Below are 13172 nucleotides of genomic sequence, written 5' to 3' on the forward strand. Positions count from 1 at the left end.
CGTGGACCCAAAGTTTTGTTTCTATGTCATTAGGTGCATGAATTATTGACCATTTACTGGTCTTTACAGTTTCTAAAAACATAATATTAATTGTGTTATTGTTAGTTTTCTTTTAGGATGATTCATCTTTTTATAGTTCTATTGGAGTTCAAGTTTTGTTAATGTAAGTATGGAATTTAAGTTTTAACAGTAGTATTGTAACTGAAATATATAAAACTTAATTTATAGAACTATAAATGTATAAAACAGAAATGTACATATAGATTGCTTAAATTTCATTCTTTGGCCTTTAGGTTCCCTCGTTTTTAAACTTAGACATTTTATAAGTTGGAATCCATTTTAAAATTGCAATTGCATATCTTTTCAAGAGATGAAAACAAGTTATTTCTGCTACAGTTTCAAGTGAGTTTTGTTGACTTGCGTTTAAGTTTAAAAATAGGTACATTTTAACTGAATGTTATACTGATATTTTAGTTTACTTTAAGACATTTTATGACGGTTTATTAATTGTCTTCTTTTGGTTTTAGGTTGTACTTATACATTTTAGAAGTTAGAACGGGTTTTTAAGCAAGAAGAGAGAAACTTGTCATGTCCACGGTAGTACTTCAAATTTCAGGTCTTTAATGAACTATTGTGTATTTGTATTTACAAAAGTGAGCAACTTAAAATATAAAATTATCAATGCTTAACTAATTTGATTGTATTGACTGAGTTACAGGATTAGGAATAATTGTGTTACATTATTTCTAATTCTGTTACTTAATGTGACTCTAGTATGCATTATCGGTAAGGGGGTGTGTCTTCAAGGGGTTGTGTCTTTGAGGGGGCCCCGTTTAAAAGTTTGCTATGGGGCCCAATCAGTTCTAGTTACGCTCTTGACAATGTGGAAATGTTTTTCTGTAAAATCAACTCTTGTTAAACATGAGAGAATTCATACAGGAGAGAAGCCATTTTCATGTTCAGAATGTGGGAAATGTTTTACTTGGAAATCTTATCTTGTTGAACATGAGAGAAGCACACCGCCAACTGAATAATAATAAATTTTATCGTAAATTGCCCTCCGATCCCACGGGGTGTTCTTGGTTAAATTCAGGAGGATGTTAGACAGAGCAATGGATTTGGGGGTCATCAACAAGCAGGAGAAACAATATTTGTGGGTAGAACACCCAATTACAACGACTTTCTATATGCTACCGAAGGTGCATAAAAATCTACATAAACCTCCTGGCCATCCTATTGTGGCCAGTATCAGCAGCCTCTGTGAGAAGGCGTGTGTTTATGTTGATTATTTTTTGCAACCTTTTGTTCAGGATCTGCCTTCTTTTGTTCATGATACATCACATTTTTTAAGGATCTGTCACGACCACGTGGTGCCATTTTGGTCACATGCGATGTATAGTCCTTTTATTCTAATATTGGACACTGATGGTTTAGCAGCAGTTTTGTATTTTTTTGACTTACTGGTCGGTTCTGTTAGGATGAATTACTCATTCATCATTGATTTATTGGAATTTATTTTGAAGCACAATTTCTTTCTTTTTGACAGATCCTTCTATCTACAAACTTCTGGAGTGGCAATGGGGGCGAGATGTGCACAGGCGCTGGCAAACCTCTTTTTAGCTTGGTGGGAGGCTACTATTGTCTGTCTCAGTGGTACAAAAACAAAGGTGCGATACTGGTCACGTTACATTGATGACGTGTTCTTCGCCTGGCTAGGCACGGAGGAAGAATGTCAATGTTTCATTGAGGAGCTCAATAGAAACACATACAATATTTTTCTAACCTACTCCATGTCTTCCTACTCTGTGACCTTTTTAGATCTTGAGGTTTTCTTGAAGGATAAGATATTTACCACCTTATTTTGGAAACCCAAGGCCACCAATAGTCTTCTTGACTATCGCAGCTTACACCCATTTCATACCAAAAAAGGTGTTCCCATTGGACAATTTTTAAGGCTCAGAAGGAATTGCACCAATAATGATGATTTTCGACATCAAGCCTCTAAACTGACAGATCGATTTAAGTTCAGAAATTATCCTCGTTAAGTCGTCTCCACGGCATATCAGCGAGCCAAAACTGAAACAAAGAATTCTCTGCTAATCCGTAATTCTAAAGAGCCCGATCAAAAGCCATGGTTCATCACAAGATTCAACACCCATTGGACTCAGGTAAGGGGCATTCTTCAGAAGCACTGGGGAATCCTTACCATGGATATTCAGACTTCTTCTACTATTAGTGATAAACCTCTCCTTACAGCTATACGGGCGCCTAACTTAAAAGATCTACTTACCAGAAGCCGTTATACGAGACAGGTGACAAGTTTGACTCATGGCATCTCCTTGAAAGGATCCTTTGCATGCCATAATTGCAGTATTTGCCCCTATATGTGTCCAACTAGAGGGGTGTTTGTTAATCCGAGTAATGGGTCAAGAAAAATTAAAAGAATACATCAACTGCAAAACCAGTTGCGTTATTTATGCTCTGATTTGTTCCTGCCCACAGGTTTATGCGGGCCAAACATCTCAGGAATTAAAATGCAGGATTCAGAAGCATCTTTCCACCATTAACCTGGCCCATTCTGATGCATCTAAATGAAAAACTCACTTCCGTGGCATCACACTTACTCACCCATCATTCGGGTAGGGTGGCTAATGTTCAGGTGGTGGGTTTGGAGAGAGTCAAGATCTCTATTAGAGGTGGCTGTCCTAAGCGGCAGCTTTTACAAATGGAATCCCGGTGGATTTATAATTTGAATTCTGTTGCTCCCACAGGTTTGAATGATTAACTTTTTACGGGATTTCTCGGTTGAGGACTGGTCCTTTCTGATTTATCATTAAATGGACTTTAAGCCTTATCATCAAAACACCTTGATATTTGTTCTGTTTGGCCTGGATAGTACATAAATACTTCTCTGAAGATGATCTAAGGCTGAAGACTCAGTCTACTCGTCTGACCCTGGATTTTGGATCCATAACCATTGAGATGGATACTAGAAAGGGATCTCCATAATGGTTATTTGGACTTGACACTGAATAGCATTTTTTGCCTGTATGGCTTTATCCAGAATTTCGTTCTGGGGACAATATATATAAAGAAAAATTTTTTTTGTGGTTTTTGATGTAACCGCTGTTCCTGATATGTTCTTGTACGCTTGTATTTTAAGTGATTCTATCCGATAGTTGGATTTAGGATCAGTAGTTTGATATATGTGACTTTTATACCACCGCCCTTTGGTGCGGTCAGCTCATTTTCAATATATAGATTGACACGGGTGATTTCTATATGGTTTTCATGTTGTCTATTACATTTGGTCTGCTGCTCTTCCATATAGTCATGTTCTCATGTGGTGCCATTTTCAGGCCCTTGGCTTAAGCTGGGTTATCCTGGACTGGAGCCTAGTGTTGATAGGTTTCTGTTACCTATGTGAGCATTATTCAAGCTTTTTTAGCTTAACTGTTTTAAATCTTGTTGGATTTTTTTTATTACATAAACCCACTACTTTAAAAAGTTTTTTCTTATAACTGCTGGGCTGCATCTGGTTTTTTGTGGTTTGTATTTGTACCTATACACGTTGATATAGAAGAGTTAATGGTTTGCCTTTATATCCCTTTAATTGCCTTTAAGACTTCAATTGCCTTTTGCCTTATTATTGCTATGTGTTATTCTTATGTAGACTAGTAGTTTCTGTCTTCAAGGAAACTATACTTGTTATCATATGTGCTCACAACGTGTTCTGGGTACATTGTAAACAAGGTACGACCCTGAGGTGATGGTGGGGGCCAAATGAGCTCCATAGAGTCACATATTGCTGTAAATGGTATAAAAACATTCCTTGTTTTTCATTACGTCAGATAAAGTGATTTACCACGGCTTGTGTGTTGAAGTCTCTTTGTCTCCAAGCGCTTGCAACAGAAAGGGCAAAAAACCTGGTAATTCAGACTCACTGGTGATCTGGCACAGCTGACGCTTGGTCAGAACAAAAGCAGCTACGACAGTTTTTGACGCCCAACGGGGACCGTGGAAACCAGCCTATTCGGAATCCGTATGTGGGAGCTTCCTGGGAGGTTGAATATGCAGAATCCAGGCTGCAGCAGGTGAGAACATATATTGTTACATTGATTCTGCATCTGCAACCATATCTCTGGGTAAGACTGTACAAACACGGTTCAAAAGAACCCATATCACCAGTGAGTGGTGAGTATGTCTGTATGAGAGTGGAATAATAGAGTAATAAGATAATAATTGTCATCTGTATTATCTGTTAAACTGTTCTGGCAATATACTAATATACTAACTGGTTGTGTACTGGTGTACTGTGTAGCACAAAGTCTGGAATAGACTCTGTGCAGTGGTTATTTTGGATTGGCAGTAAATTTGTATAAGGCTGTGGTTTTTGGTTGCACTGGTTTTCAAGGTTTCTTGTTGTTTAAGAAGATGGCTTTGGTGTTCTCGGAGTGTCAGTGGACACTGCTGTAGGTTAAAGTGTCAATCAAATCCAAAGGGCAAGATAGTCAGGCTGTGTGAATCCTTGTATATATGTCTATGAGAACCTCTGAATAAGATGAGAGATGAGTAATTGAGTATAAAAAATCCCTGAATGAGCACGTATGAATGAATCATCACACATTTTTGTGTCAAGAGATTTGTTACCTTTCTAGTTGTGGTGGAATCCCGGACAGATGCGTTATAGATATTTCAAATCTACATCTGAGACCGAATGAATTGAGTAATGATATAGCTTGTGTTATATGTGGCATTACATTGTAAAGTTTCCTGAATGCATTTGGCCAGAAAAAGGGCAAGACTCAGTTAATCTCATTATACAGTTATCTGCTCTTACAGTGAAATCCCGTGATTTTGAGTTTCTTTGTAGAAATTGATTTTGAAAAGTCTAAAGAACTACGGAATTCTGTGAAGGACGCTGCATTCTGATGGGAGGGGGGAATGATGCCGCTGCGCAGTTTTTCTTCTCCCTTCGCTCTTACTCAGCTGAGTGTGAGCTGTGCTCAAAATTCTCTGTAATTCTATCCGTAAGGTAAGCGCTGAAAGATTTGTGCATTTTAAAGCAAAAGTACTTAATTGAAGTGGAATGAAATTTTGTAAGTTGGAAGATTGAAAGTAAAATATGGTGCCTAATTTAGAAGGAAATTGTAAGTGATTGTTTGGTTTATTAATGTGTTTTGAACCTGCTTCTAGTTGGTAGGTAGCCGACTGTATGGCTGATAAAGTAGGTCAGAGGCCTATCAAACCTGGGCCTTCTTACTTTAGTCAGCGGGTTTTTTGTTGTGGGTGAGAGGCGAGGGCAAGGAGCCCTCTGGATATACCTTGGCAGGCTCGCTCTGACTTGCTACGTGTGGCCGCCCGTAGATATGGTTAGGCACACTAGAGGGGCATTTCAGAATAAAGGTCAGCTGTCTAAAGTTGAAGTAGCCTTCCCACAACAATCCATGGAGCTGGGCTGGAGGGAAAAAGGCCTATTCCTTCTAGCCAGCTGATCTAACAGGTGAGAGGCAGAGAGCCTTCTCATTACATCCTGTAGGTCTACCTGGTGAGAGGCAAGGAGCCTTCCCGCTATACCTTGGCAGGCTCGCTCTGACTTGCTATGTGTGGCCGCCCGTAGATATGGTTAGGCACACTAGAGAGGCATTTCAGAATAAAGGTGAGCTGTCGGTAGAAAAAGGCTGAAGCCATGGCAACTTTTTCTGTGTACAGTCGGTGCCCCCAATGGGATCCAAGACAGCTATGCAAATTGTAAAAGACAGAGAAGAAAGGAAGCAGTGAAAACAAGTGGGACCAATATTGAAAAAGGCAAAAATACCAGAGTGTGAATGTTTGGATGTACAAAAAGGCACAGACAAGGGAAGAAAATAGCAAGTGAATAAATGATGTTTGAGAATGTGCAGCAGTATGGAAGGTGTATTATGAATGTTTTGATTGACAAAGTGTAACCAGAGACCCAGTCAAAATAGATGGACTTGTAAACACTGTGATCAGACTCAGACAAACCCAGACTGAATAGCTACTTGTGTGACCTGTGCTACTGACCTAAGCGAATTGCACTAAATCCTATCCAGACAAGATCATAAGAAGGTGACATAATAGTGTGGATAGTGGGTAGTGGGGACATTGACTTTTGAGGAGTAAGCTGACAGTAGCCAGACGACCAACCCCATCAGGACCTAGAAGTGCGACTAGAATAAGAAAGATGCAGGTGTATTATCCCTGGAGCCCCTCTGACCAGCTAGCTTTGTTGAAGCAGTTGCCTGACCCTGAGGACCAATCATTCCCGTTTTACAGACACAAAGGAAATACAGCAGACATATAAGTGTACCTGGGCAGACCTAGAGAGGTTGGTGAGTTTAAAGGCAGGTGACGCACTAAGACATAATTAAGACAGACACAGATGTGACAAAGAATCAGGCTTGGGGCATGGATGATAAATCTGCACGGTCTGGGGAGACGTACTATGAGTCACTAAGACAATGGGCTACAGTGGAACAATCAGAGCAGTCCGTACTCCTGACTAATGTGACACAGCAAAAAGGAGAGAGGGTAGAGATGTACTTTGGACAGTTACAGCTGAAATGGGCAGACATGGGGTACATTTGCATAAACCCACTTGATGTTAGAATGTTTGAATACTGGTGAATGCATTCATTGACGGTATGAACAAAGACTTACGAGACGCAATACAGACAGCCAGACCTGAATGGAGATATGTAGATCCGAAAAGACCTCCTTAAGGTAGCTTAAGTTGTTGAGCAAACAAGAACATACACTCACTGGCCACTTTATTAGGTACACCTGTCCAACTGTGTGTTAAGACTTAATTTCTAATCAGCCAATCACATGGCGGCAACTCAGTGCATTTAGGCATGTAGACATGGTCAAGACAATCTCCTGCAGTTCAAACCGAGCATCAGTATGGGGAAGAAAGGTGATTTGAGTGCCTTTGAACGTGGCATGATTGTTGGTGCCAGAAGGGCTGGTCTGAGTATTTCAGAAACTGCTGATCTACTGGGATTTTCACGCACAACCATCTCTAGGGTTTACAGAGAATGGTCCGAAAAAGAAAAAAAATCCAGTGAGCGGCAGTTCTGTGGCCGGAAATGCCTTGTTGATGCCAGAGGTCAGAGGAGAATGGGCATACTGGTTCGAGCTGATAGAAAGGCAACAGTGACTCAAATTGCCACCCGTTACAACCAAGGTAGGCAGAAGAGCATCTCTGAACGCACAGTGCGTCGAACTTTGAGGCAGATGGGCTACAGCAGCAGAAGACCACACTGGGTACCACTCCTCTCAGCTAAGAACAGGCATCTGATGGCTACTTTCAGCAGGATAATGCGCCATGTCATAAAGCTCGAATCATCTCAGATTGGTTTCTTGAACATGACAATGAGTTCACTGTACTCAAATGGCCTCCTCAGTCACCAGATCTCAATCCAATAGAGCATCTTTGGGATGTGGTGGAACGGGAGATTCGCATCAGGGATGTGCAGCCGACAAATCTGCGCCAACTGTGTGATGCCATCATGTCAATATGGTCCAAAATCTCTGAGGAATGCTTCCAGCACCTTGTTGAATCTCTGCCACGAAGAATTGAGGCAGTTCTGAAGGCAAAAGGGGGTCCAACCCGTTACTAGCATGGTGTACCTAATAAAGTGGCCAGTGAGTGTAGAAACAGTGAGGTGCTGGAATTGTGGTACTTACAAAACTTATTGTTAGTGACAATACCCCTATGAATTTACTGGGAGCAGATGTGCTGAGTGCGATCCCGGCCATCATACAGTACTATCCTGAGGGTATTAGTCCCCTCTCAGATAAACATTTGTGTAAGATTGCGGCAATGGTGTATATGACAAAAGCGGTGAAACTAACACCTGACACTAAAATGCCTGAGGATGAAGAAATGGGACAGGTGCCAGAGACTGTTTGGGCAAGGGGGAAAAATGATGTGGGTCGGTTGCCCATTCCCCCTGTCATGATTAAATTGAAAAAAAAAAAAAGAACCACTCCTCCTTGTTTTAAGCAATACCCCTTGAGCCTGTCATGATCCAGTGTTGGATCTGGCAGTATTAAAAGCACAAAGTGAACTTTTTTTACTTTGGTTAAGTTCAAAGGTGTTTTGACTGTCCCCGGTGGTGGTTAGTGGTATTGCACCTTAGGTTAGGTTGCACTTAATTATGGTTCAGGTGTGGGACTCTATAAATGGGTCTCAGGGTGTTCACTCATGGCCTGGTGATATTCCTTGCTGAGTTGTTGGAGAGCCTGGTGGAATGATGGAGCTGGATAGAAGTCCTGCGCAGTCAGCCAGAGAGAACGAGTGCCAGCTAATGGTGTCTGCAGGAAGGACTGGCATGGCCTGGTGGAGTCGCAGTTTATGGTGTCGGCGGGAAGTGTGGGCATGGCTTAGAGGAGTGGCGACTAGGAAGAGAGTTGCACTCAGCATGTTCGACTTGGTTGCTGAGAACTGGACTCGAGCATGCTTGGATTCTTGGCAGAGGCTGGACTCATCTTGGGACTCTGGGTACTGGACTGCTGCAAGTGGTGATGGACTCTGCTCCCAGGCTGCACGATGGTGACGGATCCAGTTATGGTGATGGATCAGGGTGGAGGAGAAGATGCACACAGGTGGTGGGCTCTGTTGCTAGGAGCGTACGCAACAGAGCAAAGCTAAGTGGTGTTTCCCCTGTATTGTCTCTTTCCTCATGTGTGTTGTTAGTGCAGTGGTGGGATTAGTCTCCGCACCGACCTATTCCCTAGTGAGGGTTTAGGGTCAGGGCGAGAAAGGGGTTAAGGTTCGCGTGCGGCGACAGGTGCGGAGCCTGTATAGGGAACGTAAGGAGTGCAGGGACACTGGCTCAGGGGAGCTTAGGAGGTCTCCACGTCCCCCATTCCCTATCGCAGGGCCCACCATTGTAAAAGTTACCCAGGTTCCCCCCTTATTATTTAAATTCGCCGTACTGGAGGCGGTGTTTCCAGAAATGTATATGTTAACGTGTAATTCCTAAATTCGCCAGGTGGAGGCGGCGTATCCACCTGCACGTTCTATTATTTAAATTCGCCCCACTGGAGGCGGTGTATCCAGGGTCACGTGTGTTATGGGTTCGCCTTGCGGTATCATCTGCGACCAGACACACGTGATCATGACAGAGCCTAGCCAAATCAATGGCCCCGAGCAGAGATATTAGAGGGTAGGTTAAGGCAGGGGTTCTGGTGCAAAGAAACCCCCCCTGGACTGCAAAGATCTTCCCCCTGCGACACCACTTTGTATCCCATTAGGAAAAAAAGGACTCAAGGGTTTGCTGACACTTACAGAAAGGTTCATGACTTAAGGGCTATTAATGATGATACAGTGAGTGTGACCTCAATCGTCCCTAACACACACACACACAATACTGTCACAGATCCCAGTAATGTCAGAATGTTTCACAGTCATTGATTTAGCAGGTGAATTCTTCTCTGTACCCCTGTACCCTGACTGTCAGTATCTTTTTACTTTACTCATAAAGGTGAACAATATGGTTGGACAGTCCTCCCACAAAGGGGGAAAGAAATCCCCTGCCATCTATTCAGCAGCAATGGCAGGGATCCTTGAGTAGTGGCAATCACCTCATCCGCTGATTGTACTATTACAGTACGTGGATGACCCTAAGGGTGGCAAGGTCTCACGTGACAAATTACAGTATTACAAACAAAAGGTGACATTTGTTGGGACATTATATTGCCGAAGGTACCAGACACCTGACAGGAAACAGGCAATTCAAAATCTTCCTCTAAACAGGTCACACATCAGCATCTATGCACTTTCCTAGGTTTAGTGACCTACAGTAGGCCTTGGATAAGGTCCGCTTCACAAATATTCCAACCACTTTATGACTGCTTGTCATCAGACCCGGGACCTCACACAAAATTGATTGTGTCTGTGCGGTAGGAGCAGCTGCACTACTACTAGGAAAGGCATGTGAGATCTCACTGACGTTTCTTTTGACAATCTATTCCCCACATGACATCCATGCCATACTCGTACAAGTTCAACCAAAACATCTGTCTATGGCCGGACAGCTCCGACTTGAGTGTGCTCTACTAATTCCTGAGTATGTCACCCTCAAAAGATGTAACGTTCTGAATCCAGCCACCCTCCTGCCTGTGGATTCAGAAAAGGGGGAATTGGAGACCGTATTAGCAAGTGAGGAAGGATACTTTGACATGACGCATGAACATGTCTGCATAGAACGGATGAGTCAGGAGACAGTTGGGTTTGCACACGTTCATGAAAAACCTGTTCCTAATGCAGACTTTGAGTTTCTTTTTTGTAGATGGCTCCAGATACCACCAGGATGGACGATTCTACACTGGATATGCAGTAGTATCCTCACATGAGGTAATCCAAGCGGAACCACTCTCTCCTCACATGTCGGTGCAGGAGGCAGAGTTGAAGGCACTCACTGAGGCGTGTAGAGCCGCTGCAGGTAAAATCGCTAACATTTTCACAGATTCGAAGCCTATTAAAAATGCAGAGCTGGTGAAACAATTGATGGAGGCATTGATGTTACCAGTCCAGGTTGGCATTGTCAAGGTAAATGCACACACAAAGGTGACTCCGTAGAGGTAGAGGGCAATAGAAGGGCGAACAAGGCTGCTAAAATAGCACAAGGTGGCCTAGAGAGAGCAGAGGACGGTGGCGGGGAGTCAGCGTATTCCAGCCACATTGAGTCTAGATGTCCTGAAATCCCCCCGGCAAAAGGCTGCCCAAACAGAGAAGGTACACTGGGGGAGACTGGGAGCTGAGCTGAACTCAAATGGAGTATGGGAGAATAAGGATAAATTGTGCCCACCAAAGTCCCTGTTCCCAATCATGGCGCAAGCAGCACATGGCCCCACTCACACCTCAAAAAGTCACATGTGTGCCATGGTAGATGCCTTCTGGATCGCTCCTGGTTTCAGTTACGCAGCCACGAAACTTGTACAATCATGCCTCATCTGTGCACAGCACAACCCAGGTAAAACAGTAAAAGTCCCTAAGAAAGCGACACCTAGGCCTCTCTACCCGTTTCAGAGACTGCAGATTGACTACATACAGCTACCAAAGGTAGGAGTGTATGCAAATGTCCTAGTATGTGTAGATCTCTTCTCTGGTTGGCCGGAAGCCCATCTGGTAAAATGTGCAATGCTAAAATGACTACAAACTGATGAAAGAACTGATCTGCAGGTATGGTGTCCCAGAAGCCACAGAAACAGATAGGGGTACACACTTCACGGGAGAAATAATGAGGGAAGTCATGCAGGCCCCGGATGTACAGCAAGCATTTCATACACCATATAGGCCACAAAGTAGTGGGAAGGTAGAAAGACTAAATGGGACACTTAAACTGAAAATTCAAAAGGCCATGGCACACACAGGAAAGAGCTGGGTAGAGTGCTTGCCTCTTGCACTCTTTTCAGTCAGACACTCCAAATAGAAAGACAGGCTTGTCTCCCTTTGAAGTCCTGTTTGGTAGTGCACCAAAGACTGGTCTGTACTTCCCGCATGTGCTACAAATGCAACACGGTGCTATGACAGCCTACGTCCAGGCCTTGCAGGAAAGACTTAATGTGGTGCATAAACATGTGTTCTCATCCATTCCAGATCCCAATGCCAGTGCATTTGTGTATCAGCTGAACCCAGGTGATTGGGTGGTTGTATGCAGACATGTGAGAAGGAGCCTGGACCCTCGATTTGACGGCCCCTTCCAAGTCCAGCTGACCACATCCACCTCAGTAAAACTTGAGGGAAAGCCCACCTGGATCCACGCCAGTCACTGCAAGAAGGTCCTGTCAACAGCAAAATGACTGTTCTCCTCATCACCTTACTGGCAGTGACAGGATTACTGCACTCTACAGAGACACAGAACAAACTCTTAAATGTTGATTGGAACAACAAACTTATTCGTCATCATGCTCTTCTTATAAAGGACATGGAAGGACAGAAACCGAAGGACTGTTGGATCTATACACACAGCCCTGTATATGCGAGGACTATGCCGTACTTAGCCTTACCTCTGAAGCCATGGGAGGTTTTAACCCCACACCGCATACACAATGAGACGTGGACTCAATCTAGGTGTGCCCCATGATATATCTGCCTCATTGGCTGTAGTCGAGTGGGCCGCTAATCCCTGGTTTCAGTTTAATATAACGCGGCCTAAAGGTACAAAAGTGGTGGCGGGAATATGACTCAGATGTCGGAAATATGGTCACCAGGAGGAGGACTGAAATTCCTCACTCAGACCCTATTCCCAATGATGGACTGTAGTTGTCTTCAACACACTGGAGCAGACACCTGTGGAAGGGACAATAACTGCTTCCGCATATACACTCGCGATCAAACACAGGTTAATGATACGGTGTACCAAGATGGTGTTGAAGGCTGTAAATCATCTACGGGTAAAATAATAAGGAAAGAAAGGGGTAAATGTACATCTGGTATAAGTGGAAAACAAATGAATACTTGGGGTGCCCATAAGACTATGTCAGGACTTTTGAGTTTATACCAATGTATACAGACCCCTGGTCACGTTTGTGTTCTCCCTGACGGAGTATTCTTCGTTTGCGGACATCGTGCCTACAGGTAGGGGAGCCCGGACATAAGAGGAGTTTGCACTCTTGCTAAACTGACACCAGCCACTTTCATAGTTCCTCATAGTAAAATAGACAATAAGCCAAATGGTAGGCCGCATCTAGTAGAAATGGGGATAACAAATAAAATATTCCGTAGTATGCTAATATACCCCTTCATAACACAACTGTGGGATAAATTAGTGGAAGCTACCGACTACCTGGACTATCAGATTTTCCAGATACTTGAAGTTTTTAATGAAACTAATACAATACAGAGACAATTAATCGTAGTTACTAAACAACATACTATATAGTACTAGAATACCTGACTGCAAAAGAAGGAGGAATGTGTCAAATAATTGGTCCCACCTGTTGTAATTATATCGACCCTGCTGGCAATCTCCAGATCAGAGCCAGTATGGACAAAATAGGTGAACTTAGAGACCAATGGTTAAAACAACACAGTGCAAACAGAGACTCCAGGTGGGTTAACACATTCTCTTTCCTAAATCCAGCAAATTGGTTTAATGGCCTTGCAGGATGGATTTTTTTTGGCATTATATAGACTTGTA

General features: G+C 43.1%; 1 protein-coding gene and 1 long non-coding RNA gene across 2 annotated transcripts in view; both read left to right on the top strand.

The window, feature by feature from the left end:
• Positions 1–13172, top strand: part of LOC141094652 (uncharacterized) — an 803576-nt gene that overhangs the window by 67381 nt on the left and 723023 nt on the right. The gene's annotated exons all lie outside the window — the stretch shown is intronic.
• On the top strand, positions 116–2302 carry LOC141094922 (uncharacterized). Its single transcript, XR_012233196.1, has 3 exons — positions 116–163; positions 294–402; positions 1547–2302. It is a non-coding gene; the product is annotated as an uncharacterized lncRNA (long non-coding RNA).

Source organism: Dendrobates tinctorius, unplaced genomic scaffold (genome assembly GCF_039654945.1).
Source record: "Dendrobates tinctorius isolate UK_male_01 unplaced genomic scaffold, ASM3965494v1 ptg000065l, whole genome shotgun sequence".
NCBI lineage: Eukaryota > Metazoa > Chordata > Amphibia > Anura > Dendrobatidae > Dendrobates > Dendrobates tinctorius.